At 36.4% G+C, this 13,272-nt stretch overlaps 1 non-coding gene across 1 annotated transcript; it reads right to left on the bottom strand.

Annotated features, from left to right (window-relative positions):
- Positions 1-12,661: 12,661 nt before the first annotated feature.
- Positions 12,662-12,768, bottom strand: LOC148565691 (small nucleolar RNA R71). Its single transcript, XR_015884984.1, has one exon. It is a non-coding gene; the product is annotated as a small nucleolar RNA R71 (small nucleolar RNA).
- Positions 12,769-13,272: the final 504 nt, after the last annotated feature.

Here is a 13,272-nt window from a genome sequence, read left to right as displayed (position 1 = left end):
AACTCACGCGTACGCGTCTCTCTCAAAATAACCCATTGATGTGCACGCGTGCCTCACGCGTACGCGTCGCGCCCATTTCACCACTCCACGCGCACGCATCATGCACGCGTACGCGTGGGTTGCCCTGCATCAACCATCTTCTTTTCTTCTCTTATTTCCATTTCTTTCCTTCTTCTCTCTTCTCTTCCTTTCTTTCCACCCTTCAAACATCATCCAACACTACCAAACACCATATAACACCATTTCTTTTAGTTAGTTAGTTAGTTTAATTTTTGTTTAACTCTTGTTTTCTTTTATAAGTGTTGGATTACTAATCTTGTTTACTGTTTACTGCTGCTGATTACTAATGGGATGTTATCTTAACATCAATTTTGTTTATATTCCCTGTTGGATTTCTTTGTTGAGGTTATATTTGGTTACTTGGTTTGGAACTTTTCATGCTTAATGCTTTTGAATACCAAGTACATGTTACATTGCCTTCATGCATCTTAACTCTTTGAATTGCATATTTTGGCCACCATGCATTCATCATCCATTGTTAGGCAATTGTATATTATCAATGCATTTTTTTAAGGATGCTTGTTCTGATTGAGCATCACCTATTTCATGCATTGAGATTTTGGAATTGTGAAATCGGATCGAAAGCTTACCTAGTGACATATTTTTGAGCTTTCTAAGCTTTGTGGACCATGCTTGCTATGTGATTGATTGTCACTTGTATATTCTTTTCCTAAGTTCCATAGCGTCCATGTGCTCCACCTCTATGTCACTTAGCTGTTGCAAATAAACTTCAATATGTGTCATTGTTTGATGTGTAAGTTTCACATTCCATCTTGTTCATTAAAGTTACCTTGCATATCAATCAATGTCCATTCATTATCCAATTTCACAATTGCTTGATTTTTGCTTGAATGCTTTCATGTTTCTTTATTGCTTGTTTGGTTGTCTTAGCCCACAAGTTTAAAGCATCTCAAGCACACTAAAATGAGTGAAGTATATACTTCCCTTGTGTAATTGTGACATAGCTCTCTATGAGAGTGTGTGTGTGTTCTAAAGGGCGCCTAATTTAGAACTCACACGCCTATCTTTCATCAATGTCACACTAATCCACTCACTCAATTCTAGTGATTCACCTCATTCCAACAATTTACGCTTCCTTACTTTTATGTTTTCTCTTCTTACGGTATTATTTTCTATTTTTCATGAATGATGCACCATAAGCAAAACGGAAGCTGGAGAAGAACACGCAGTATCGGTTGACCTACCAGCTGAAGGTAGCAACTAGGAAGGTCACCGTACCCCCTTGCTCATCTTTGAGTGCACCGAGGACGGTGCAAACTTTTAAGTGTGGGGAGGTCATCCGACCGATCAGCATTTTTGGGTGACAAGCTTCTAATCCCAACACTTTTACATTTCATTTTTAGGTCTTGTAGGATTTTTGTTATATTTCCTTATTTTGCATATGTATATAATAAACTTAGTCAAATAATGAAAACTTCCAAGGATTTTATCTATAGGGCACCCCAATTGATTGAAAAAAAAAATTTTAGAACTTGCTTGAATTATACATATTGTGGAACATGAGTTTTGAGCTAAGAACACAAGCATGTGAGGTTTGAGCCTAATTGTGTGGTTACATCATATAACCACTTATTTTCATTCTTGTGTGCATTCTTCTCTTTTCTATGATTGTAATCTTTGATTTGTTTGATTCTTTATGTCCATTATTTTGTGTATACATGTATTTATATGATTGAGACCATTGTTCAAATAGCTCACTTATCCAAATAGCCTACCTTTTATCTTCCATTGTTAGCCAATTTTGAGCCTATACTTAACCCATTTGTTCTTAATTGTAGCACATTACAAGCCTAAGTGAAAAATGATAAATGTCCCTTGTTTGGATCTTTGATTAACTTAGGCTAGTGAGAGTGTTTATTACTTGATTTTGGAAAAGTTGGGTACATTGGGTAGAGATAAAAGTGAGTTTGTGTTTTTGTTGAAAAATCTTGGGAATTGGGTACATACTCATGTATTAATCATGTGTAAACCATATGCATTGATACTTTTGTATATATTTTAGTTTGAAAAAAAAGTGTATATATATATAAAGAAAGAAAAAGAATTGCAATAAAAAGGGGACAAAATGTCCCAAAGTCCAAAGTTCAATAAGAGTCAAAGCATATGTGTGGTGATCAAAGAGAATGCATGAGTATGTGGAAAAGTGAAGAATGGGTAGTTAGGTTAGCTTTTACACTGTATAGGTTGTTACATAGGTTAGGTGGGAAGTTTAAGCTCATCAAAGATTCAAATTCTAGTCCACTTGACCATATGCAGCCTTACCTTGACCCTAACCCCATTACAACCTATGGGAAAGTCCTCATGATATTTGTATGCATGCATGAAATAATTGTTGATTGTTAGATGAAAAACAAATCTTGGAAAGCATGATTAGGGGAGAATTAAGTGAATCAACCCCATACACTTGAGTGACTAGAGCGGATACACATCTAGTGAGGGTTCGATTGCTCAATTACATGTTTCCACCCATGATCATCTTTTCTTGCAAGTTTGTAAAGTCTTTCAATGATTCAATTCAATTTTGGGTTTGCTTTGATTACTATTTCTTTAGCTCTTGTACTTGTACATGTATTCTTGGAGATTGATTTATTTTGACCAAGCAATTGTATTCATGTAGATAGATTGCATATAGATAGATTGTATATAGTTAGTTTGCATTGAATAAATGTTGATACCCCTTTGCTTCTTTCTTGATTTTAGCAATTAGTTTAAGTGTAAGGAGGTTTGATAAACCCCCAATTTTGTGGTTTATCTTGTACTTATTTTGGGGGATTTTATCACCTTTTCCCACATTTATTCAATGAAATAGCATGGTTTTGTAATTCACCCTTAAATTGGACTTAAGTGTAAAAATATGCTTTTTAGGCTCTTAAATTGGTGATTTTAATTCACTTTAATTTCATTCGATGCCTTGATGTGTTCGTTGAGTGATTTTAGGTTCATAAGGCAAGTATTGGATGGAAGAAATGAAGAGAAAAGCATACAAAGTGGAGAATGCATGAGGAAACAAGGATTTGGAATACATCAACCCACGCGCATGCGCAGAAGATGCGCACACGTGGAAGTGAAGTTTCATGGCGACGCGTACGCGCACATGATACGTACGCGTGGATAGGAAAATTTCCAAGCAACGCATACGCGTGACCCACGCGTACGCGTCGATGCTCGCACGTGACTCACTTAAAGGCAAAATGTTGGGGGCGATTTCTGAGCTGCCCAGGCCCAAATCCAACTTGTTTCTGAGGGTATTTGATGCAGAGTTGAAAATTGAGCAAGGGGAGCACTTAGTTAGTCATGATGAGCTTTTAGTTAGTTTTCTAGAGAGAGAAGCTCCCTCTTCTCTCTAGAATTAGGTTAGGATTAGGTTAATTTCTCTTAGATCTAGATTCAATTACTTAATTTCATCTTATTTCCTTTATGATTTCTTGCTTCTACTCTTTCATTCTCATGATTTGTAGTGTTAATTTTCCTTTTATGCTCTCCTTTATATTCATGAACTCATGTTGAGTTTGAATCCATTTTAATGAAATTTAAATAGTTGCTGTTCTTTTGATTGTTGAATTGAGTTGTGAATTTTACTTTCCTTACAATTGGTAGTTGGTAGATTTATATTCCTTGCACATTTACCATGCTTTCCATTTATGTCTTCCAAGTGTTTGACAAAATACTTGGAAGGATGTTAGAGTAGATCTTGAGCATTCTTGGCTTGGAAAGAGTAATTAGGTAATCTTGAGTCATGAATACCCAACTCATGTTGGTGATCTAGAGTTGTTAGTTAATATTATTTCCATTGACTCTAATCTCTTGCTAATTCCATTAGTAAGTTGATTAGGATTTTTGGATTAAGATTAACTAGTGTTGTTTGACTTTCTCTCATGGAAGATAACATTATACCTTCTTCCGTTGTTGGAGATAACGAAATAGGATAAATTCTTGTTAATTATTGTTATTAGTGACTTGGATAGAAAGCCTATGTCTTAATCCTTGCCATGAATGTCTCTCTTTATTAATTGCTTTCTTTACTTACTTGCCATTTAAATTCTTGCCCATTTATTTTCTTGCACCTTTATAAATCAAACCTCCATTCCATCTTCATAGCCAATAATTGACCATTTCATTGCAATTCCTTGTGAGACGACCCGGAGTCTAAATACTTCGGTTAATTCTTTATTGGGGTTTGTACTTGTGACAAAACCAATTTAAATTTGATGCGAGAGTTGTATATTGGTTTGGAGCTATACTTACAACGAAGTAATTCTTTTCTCTAAGAGAAAATCTAGACCGACGACGATTCTGGCTGTCACTCCTCCGTGAGGAAAGTCCGTTCGTTCCTTGGTCATTCAGGTTTCTACCGGAGATTTATCAAGGACTTCAGTAAGGTAGCATTGCCTTTATCCAAACTACTGCAGAAGGATGTTGAGTTCGAGCTGAGTGAGGATTGCATGGAAGCGTTTGATAAGCTGAAGATCGCCTTGACTCAAGCTCCGATTGTGAGAGGACCAGCCTGGAGCTAGCCTTTTGGGATTATGTGTGATGCCTCCAACCACGTAGTAGGAGCGGCGCTGGCTCAGCGCGAAGGTAAGGATCCTTTTGTAATTGCTTATACTTCTAAGACCTTAGACACTGCTCAGTCTAATTACACTACCACTGAAAAAGAGCTTCTGGCTATTGTTTTTGCTCTGGATGTAACATCCCGCGTTTTTGGAAATCTAAATATAAATAAATTGAGATTTTATCTTATTAAGTTTAAACTTTATAATTTTAGAAATTATTTTATTAGAAATAATTAAATAGATTCGGAGATAATTTCGTTTTAAATCAAATAAGATTCTTAAGTAATTTATTATAATTAAATATTTTGTATAATGTTAGTAATTGAAAAATAAAAAAGAATCGTACAATTTAAATTAAGTAACTTATATAATGAAAAAGTTATGACTTATTTTATTAAATTGGGTTCTTAGAGATTAATTTATTAGGAATGATTAAATTAATTTTGATAAATACTTTAATTTTAAGTCAGTTAGTATTTATGTACAATTTTGATTATAACTAGTTATTTTATATAAATTGAAATTAAAATTATGATAGAAAAATAATAAAAGATTATATAATTTAATATAAGTAATTGATATTTTGAGTTTAACCGTATTTTATAAAATGTGATTAGTATGCTTATTTTGTAATTTAAATTAGAAATAATTATTTGAGCTCGTTAATAGATTGATAGATAAAATCTTATGCGTTTTAAAAGTAATTTTTATAGTATTATATTTAAATCTTAAATTGTTATTCTATCTCAAATATTTTATAAAATTTATGTTACTTGAATATATTTTTCCTAGTCTTATGTTTCTTATTTTATACGTACCGTTATTATCTAATACGTATAATTCCTAACCAAACACAAACGCACACGCACACTACCACTAACCCTTTCCTCAAGTGATCCACATTCTTTCATTCCTTACCATTCATTTACACTCAACAATTCACCACACATTTTCAATAGTATAACGCAGAGAGGGAGAAAAAGGGGAGATGAGAGACCGAGAAACAGGGGAAGAGGGAGTAAGAGAGCACGAGATGCAGAGGGAAGAGTGGAAGGGGGGAGCAACGGGGAAGAGGGAGTAAGAGAGCACGAGATGCAGAGGGAAGAGGGGAAGGGGGGAGCAGCGCCGGTGGGTGTCACTGCCACCGTCGCTGCTGTTGCTATCGAATAGAAGAGGGAGGGAGGCTGTCACACTCCTAGCCGCCGCTGTTGAAGCTCTCCTCACCACTGTCAACGTCGATTAGGGCAGAGGAGAAGAGGAAGAATAACGGAGAAGAGAGACTGACGGGGAGGGTAATACGGTTGCTGTTGATTTGGAGCTGCTACAAGAACGGCAATTCCTGCTTCTAATCCCTGTCCTTTTGATTTTTTGGAGCTGCCGTGGATGGAGCTTGTCATCAGAGAAAGCAAGCTGCCGCCACCCACTCTCAATTAAGCTAGGATCATTCTCCTTGTTCTGATTCCAATTTCCCCATTTTTGAAACCGTAACACTCTCACCCTTACTCTGATTATACTGTGTTTCTCTTTCATGTGCTTGTTTTAATCATGGTTGCCTATATCTTTGTTGCTCAGCCCCTTTTTGGCTCCTATTTCCTGCTACAATTAGGTCGAGTGTTGAAGCTGGTGCTGCCATGGGACGATTGAAGCCATTACTGATTCTGATTTTCTTATCTAGGTACTGGTCTTATCTTCTCCTTAGGGTTGATCCATTTATACGTTTTGTTTTGTCACTGCTGTGGTTGCCATGTTCTGGTTTTAATTCTATCTTAGTTCTTGCTTTGTCTTGAATCCCTAGAGCTGAAATTGCTTCTGATTCTTATCCAATTTGAATCCTCTATTTTACTGTAACCATGGTCAGTGCTGCGAAGGCTAATGTTGTTGCTGTTCCGATTGCGTGAGAGTTACCACTGCTGCCCTGAAACTAAAAGAGAAGAGAGTTGTTACGTTAAAGTATGCGATTGTGACATCGAGGTAGGGGGTTTAAAATGATTTTAATTTAGGAATGCCAACAAGGTTTACTGAATAACTGCAAATAGTATTAATAGTTGTGAGTAATTAATTGATTATATGAATGTTGGATTGTGATTGCGATTGTGCTTGGTGCTGTGATTGAATTGATTGTAATTATGTGTGGTAGATGATTGAATTATTGATTATTGGTTGTTGAAATGGTTGTTTGGTATATTGCTATGGTGGTGAAAGTGACTTGAGATTAGTAAATAATTGTGGTTTTGACTGATTATGTATAAATGTTTGAGACTAAGATAATCATTTGATATATTTGATATTGGATTGAGAATTGTTGAAGAATTAGGGCCTACAAGACTAAACTATTATTAAGAATCTGGTTTTCAAAATAGAATGGTTACTTTGAAGACGGCTTAGTAATTTGCTAGCGATCGAAATGGTATGAGATTAAAATCTGAGTAAACTTTAACAAGTGTAGTTATTAGGATTTAAATTTGAAGGTTTCGTATTAACTGAAGATTTAGTTATGATTTTTCAAAGTTAAGCCGTAAAATTTGATTTTCTGCATTACCTTTAAGTGAAAACAGTAACTTTGAAAGACTGTAACTAATAGTGATGATCGGAATTGCGTTAAACCAAGTCCTGATTAAACTTGGGAATAATTGGGACTGAATTGGAGAGTTTGAGATCTTTTCATTAAATATAAGATTTATGGTGAATTTTTGAGTAATGGTTGTGGGATCTGATTTTTACTGCAGAATTTTTGGAACAGCAGTAACTTGTTAGCTTAGCTGTGAATGTTCCGAATTGAATTTTGAAGTGAAACTAATTTGAAATGAAACTTTAGTACTATTATTTTAATGTCGTAAAATTTCAGAATGGTTGAAGTTGCGGTGTAAAAGATACGAATTTTTGAAATACGATGCATTATGCAGTAAAGGCCAGATTCTGTTTTCTTAAATCAGTAAATTTGGAAGTTTATAACTTTTGAACCTGGTTGGATATCGAGGTGCAACCAATTGGAAGTGAAAATTAAGTTTGTTTAGCATATGTGACTCAAATTTCAGGGCTATCCATGTTTTAATGAGTAAGTTATGGGACTTGGAAGAAGATAAGTTCATTAAGTTTTAAAACAGAATTCTTCAGAAAATTAATCAACTTCTAGGTTATATAACTTCATTAAAAATGATATTGACCTGAAACCAATTGGAAAAGAAACTTGGATGAGTAAAGTTGAACTATATTAATTTTTAAAGTCATTGGATTTAACTTAGATTTTATATTGAATTTTGAATATCACAAGCTGCTGCTGTTTTTCTTGTTTTACGCACTGCAGAGCAGTCACAGTTTTTCCTCTATTCCTAAGGATAAAGAAACCAGAAAATTATGATCTTTGGTTTGTTAGAAAGCTTATTTCAAGATGAACGCCTAAACATAAAGTTTGCGCAATTCCGAGTTTATTTGCTATACTAAAAACAGAAAAGAAGATAGAGTGCTGAGAATGTCTGAGTAAGAGTTATGTGTTCATAAAATTAAAGATAAACCTTAGCGTCATAGGGCTGATTCAATGTTGGAATTTGTTTGATTCTGAATTGATTTGATATTGGAGAGGTTGAAAAGAGTTTGGTAAATTGTTTGGTTGGGACCCGTAAGGGTGGCTAAGTCATATTTTTAAAGGAGATTATGTCCAAATTTTTATAAAAGTAAAAGGACTTAATCAAAATGAATACTTGAGACTTGTTTAACGATAATAACTTTATTGATTCTTTTGAGAAAATATATTTGGTTTATAAAGTTGTTAGCAAGGACGTGGGTTTTGTCCCGCTTGCATATTTACAATTACAAAAGAGTAAAAAGATAAAGAGAAAAAGAGTAATATAGATACAGATGAAAGAGTAATCAGAGAACAGAGCAACTAGAGTAGAGTAAAGAGATGCAGAGAAAAGAGAAACCAGAGTAGAGTAAAGAGATATTTGTATATATATATATATATATATATATATTAGTTGCTTGATGCAACCCAGAGTTATATTTATATATATTAGTTGCTTAATGCAACCCAGAGCTTCTGTAGGGAAACTAAGTTACCTACAACCATTTTTCGCTTCTCCAGAGCAGAGAAGAGTATATATATATTTTTCTGCAGTAAGCAGAGGCTGTCTCAAATGAGCGGCTATTATTATATGCGCATTTATTTAGGAACGAAAAATCGTATCCGGGAAAATCGGGACTACTCGTGACCGGATAAATGTCGGGATTGCGGGCAGTCAACTGACACATGAGCTCATGGCCTGTACCAGGACAAGACATTCATCATATGCATCTATGTGACATTGTTTGGGTGTGTATATTGTAATCGGTTTGCCTATGTGAATAATTCTGTTTAACTGCTAATTGCTATACTTGATGTAATTGCTCTTGATTGTGTTTGAATCTCTTTACTTGTGTTTGTATCTGATTGGCTGGGTTGTAGTGAATTGGGTGTTGATTGAATTGCTTGGGCCTAAGGCCGTGATTGATTTGTGTTTGAGATTTAGTAAAGTATGAAAGATTAAGCTGGTTCAGCATAGACTTAATGAACCTATGCTTGGAACAAATTAGTCACTCATACAGTCTAGGAAAACTTTTAAGACGTATATAAAGAAAAATATGGGTTTAGGATTTTGAATAATTAATTGATGCTTCTAAAGAAGGTTTTAGATTTTTTGAATGTTGATGATGCCAGGACATTTTGGCCAGTTTCACTGACCTTTTCTTTACTGTTTTTAGGGTAGTTTCATGCATTTCCTTAGGAAATAAGCTAGTTTTGGGTAGATATTCACTTATATCTTGATTCAAGCATACATTGTGCACTTTACAAGATTTCATGAGGATTTTGCATGAATTTAATGACAAATTGAATGTTGCATTTCCCATGACTTAGACTAGAACTTTGATGCACTTTATTGCTTGATTTCAGGACAAAGGAAGCAAAGAAGAACCACATTAGTGACTACGTTAGTTGCACTAACGTTAACACTAACGTGGAATGGGAGTAACTTGCAAAGTTAATGAGAAAAGTAATTGCCAATAACGCTCTCGAAGCCATCATTGCCCACGTTAAGAGTCACGTTAACTAAGTTAACGTGAACTCTAACGTGGAAGAAAGGAAATGGAGCCAACGTTAGTGACACTTAACATTATCACTAACGTTGGACCAAGCTCATAAGTGGCCACGTTAGTTGCCACGTTAACTTAGTTAACGTGGCCTCTAACATTAAGAAGTAAAGGGGAAGCCAACGTTAGTGACATTCAACTTTGTCACTAATGTTGGCCAAGTCACAATAAGCCACGTTAACTCCCACGTTAACCTAGTTAACGTGGAAGTTAACGTGAAGAAACAAGGTGGTCGACAACGTTAGTGACACCAAACATTGTCACTAACGTTGGAAGGAACCCACACTAGCCCCAAGAAGCCACGTTAACTCCCACGTTAACCTAGTTAACATGGAAGCTAACGTGAAGAAGGGAGGTGATAGCCAACGTTAGTGACACCCAACTTTGTCACTAACGTTGGAATGAGCCAACATAAGCCACTATGAGCCACGTTAACTCCCACACGTGGATAAGGGAATGATAAACCAATGTTAGTGACACTCAACTTTGTCACTAACGTTGGAGATGGCTAGCATGGCCACGTTAGAAGCCACGTTAACCTAGTTAACGTGGACTCTAACGTGAGAATTAGGGGCACATTGGAACGTTAGTGACAATGGTAAGTGTCACTAACGTTCTCGAAGGTTGGCAAGCCTACGTTAAAAGAGCCACGTTAACTAAGTTAACATGGACTCTAACGTAGGGAAGGGGGAGAATTCTCAACGTTATTGGGAAAGTTGAGTCCCAATAACGTGTGCGAAGGACATAGTGGAAACGTTAGTGGCAACGTTTGTGCCAATAACGTTGAAGTTAACGTGGCTCTTAACTTTGGTGAGGAACGTTAGTGAAAAAGGTGATTATCACTAACGTTTTCGAACCCACATTTTCACTGAACGTTAACAGCACTAACTTCCTGAGCTAAAAGTCTCTGCCCACTTCACACTTTCTCTCTGCAAGTAAAGCTAAGCCCAATGAAGAAGAAAACTGCTTCAAACTCAAGATCCAAAGGCCCAGACCCAAGACTTAAAGAATCAACTAGAAGAACAGAAGAGTATTATATATAGGAGTAGCTTTGAATTATTTTGGGAGCTGGAAATTATAGGGAGCCTCTGGGCATAAAATTACTCTCTGTATTTACTTTCTCTGCACTTCTAGTTTCACCATGTATTCTCCATCTTTGTTTTCATTTTCCAGAGCTATGAACAACTAAACCCCTTTCATTGGGTTAGGGAGCTCTGTTGTAATTTGATGGATCAATACTAGTTTTCATTATTCTTCTTCTATCTTTTCTCTTGATTTTACTTGAAAGCTTTCGATCTTCATCCAATTGGGTAGTTATCTTGGAAAAGAAGCTATTCATACTTGGATCTTTTCTGAACCTTGAAAGAGGAATGAAGAGATCATGCTAGAAATGCTTTCTCATGCTGGACCAAATTGGGTTTGGATGGATATGTGACTATAATCCTCTCAACACTTAATTTGGAAAATGCATGTGGTATAATCAGTGACCATACTTCATCTCTTCTCATGAGCAATTGACCAAGGAATTGGCTATTGATCAAGATTTGAGAGATTGAATTACAAGAAATTGTAATTCGATCACTTAAGATTGCCAAGGAGATCAATGAGTGCATTGATTGAGGAAGAGATAAAAATGAAATTGATCCGGAGAATGCAACATCTCTCAAGCCCAATGAACTCCCCATTTCTGATCTTATCCATTCTCTTTAATTTCTATTATTTACTCTTATGAGCAATTCCACCATTCCCATTTACAATTCTGTAATTTACTTTCCGTCATTTACATTCAGCTCTTTACTTTCAGCATTTACTTTTTTGTTATTTACTTTCCCGCCATTTAATTTTCTGCAATTCTCAACTCAACTTCTGGATTTGCTCAACTAGAACATTCCTCTAGTTAAAGTTGCTTGATTAATCAATCCCTGTGGGATTCGACCTCACTCTATTGTGAGTTTTTACTTGACGACAAATTCGGTACACTTGCCGAAGGAAATTTGTTGCGAGCAAGTTTTCCGTGCATCAAGTTTATGGCGCCGTTGCCGGGGATTGATTGTGCATCAACAATGATTAAATTGGAGGATAACTAGATTGAGCATTTTATTTTTGTTTGATTTAATTTTCTGTTTGAGTCATTTACTTTCTGTTTTAGTTAATTACTTCCCTTCCCCCTACTTTTTCTTTGTTATTTACCATTCATTTCACTAACCCACTAACTGTTTGATATATTGCATCACTCACGCTAACAGTAATTCTGACAGATATACTTTCTGCACCTATTCTCTTTGCTTGTACTTGTTGGTTGTATGACAGGGAGAAGAAGCGGGGCTTCAACTTCCTTTGATTCTGAACCTGAGAGAACCTTCCTTAGACTAAGAAGGGAGGCAAGAGAAAAATGTGTAGTTGGTGTTGAGGAAGAGGAAGAATACTTTGAGGAATACTTTGAACCAATCATGGAAGAAAACATGGAAAACCATCGTGAAGAAGAAGCTCACAACCATGGCGGAAGAGGTCGAGCAAATCATGCTGGGGAGGATATAAGAGTTTTAGGCTCTTACATCAATCCAAACCCAGGAAACTGTGGAAGTAGCATTCAAAAACCAACCATCCATGCCAACAATTTTGAACTGAAGCCACAGCTCATCACCCTTGTTCAGAATAACTGTTCGTTCGGAGGAAGTGTCCAAGAAGACCCCAATCAACATCTAACCACCTTCCTGAGAATATGTGACATAGTGAAGTCTAATGGTGTTCATCCGGACGCCTATAGACTACTCTTATTTCCATTCTCACTCAAGGATAAGGCAGCCAAGTGGCTGGAGTCTTTCCCGAAGGAGAGCTTGACAACCTGGGAAGATGTGGTGAACAAATTCTTAGCAAGATTTTACCCCCCTCAACGAATTAATAGGCTGAGAGATGAAGTCCAAACTTTCAGGTAACAAGATGGTGAGACTCTATATGAAGCATGGGAGAGGTTTAAAGACCTAACAAGGAGGTGCCCACCAGATATGTTCAATGAATGGGTATAGCTGCACATTTTCTATGAAGGCCTATCATATGAATCAAAGAAGGCTGTAGACCATTCATCCGGAGGATCTTTGAACAAGAAGAAGACCATTGAGGAGGCCATAGATGTCATTGAAACTGTAGCAGAGAACGACTACTTCTATGCTTCCGAAAGAGGGAACACTAGAGGAGTGATTGAGCTAAATAATGTAGATGCTCTGCTGGCTCAGAACAAGCTCATTACCCAGCAGCTAGCTGACCTCACCAAGAAGATGGAGAGGAACCAAGTAGCAGCAATCTCCACTTCATCAACAACCCAAGAAGGAGTGAATAAAGAAGCAGAGGGAAGTCAGGAGCAGGTCAACTACATTGGGAATTCACCTAGGCAAAACCATGATCCATACTCCAAGACCTACAACCCTGGATGGAGGAATCACCCAAACTTTGGGTGGGGAAATCAACAAGACCAAAGCCTTGATCAAAGACGCCAAATCCCAACAATGCAACCCAC

The sequence above is a fragment of the Arachis ipaensis genome, chromosome B5, assembly GCF_059453495.1.
Source record: "Arachis ipaensis isolate K30076 ecotype BB chromosome B5, ASM5945349v1, whole genome shotgun sequence".
Taxonomy (NCBI): Eukaryota; Viridiplantae; Streptophyta; class Magnoliopsida; order Fabales; family Fabaceae; genus Arachis; species Arachis ipaensis.
This window is presented reverse-complemented; position numbering and strand designations above follow the sequence as displayed.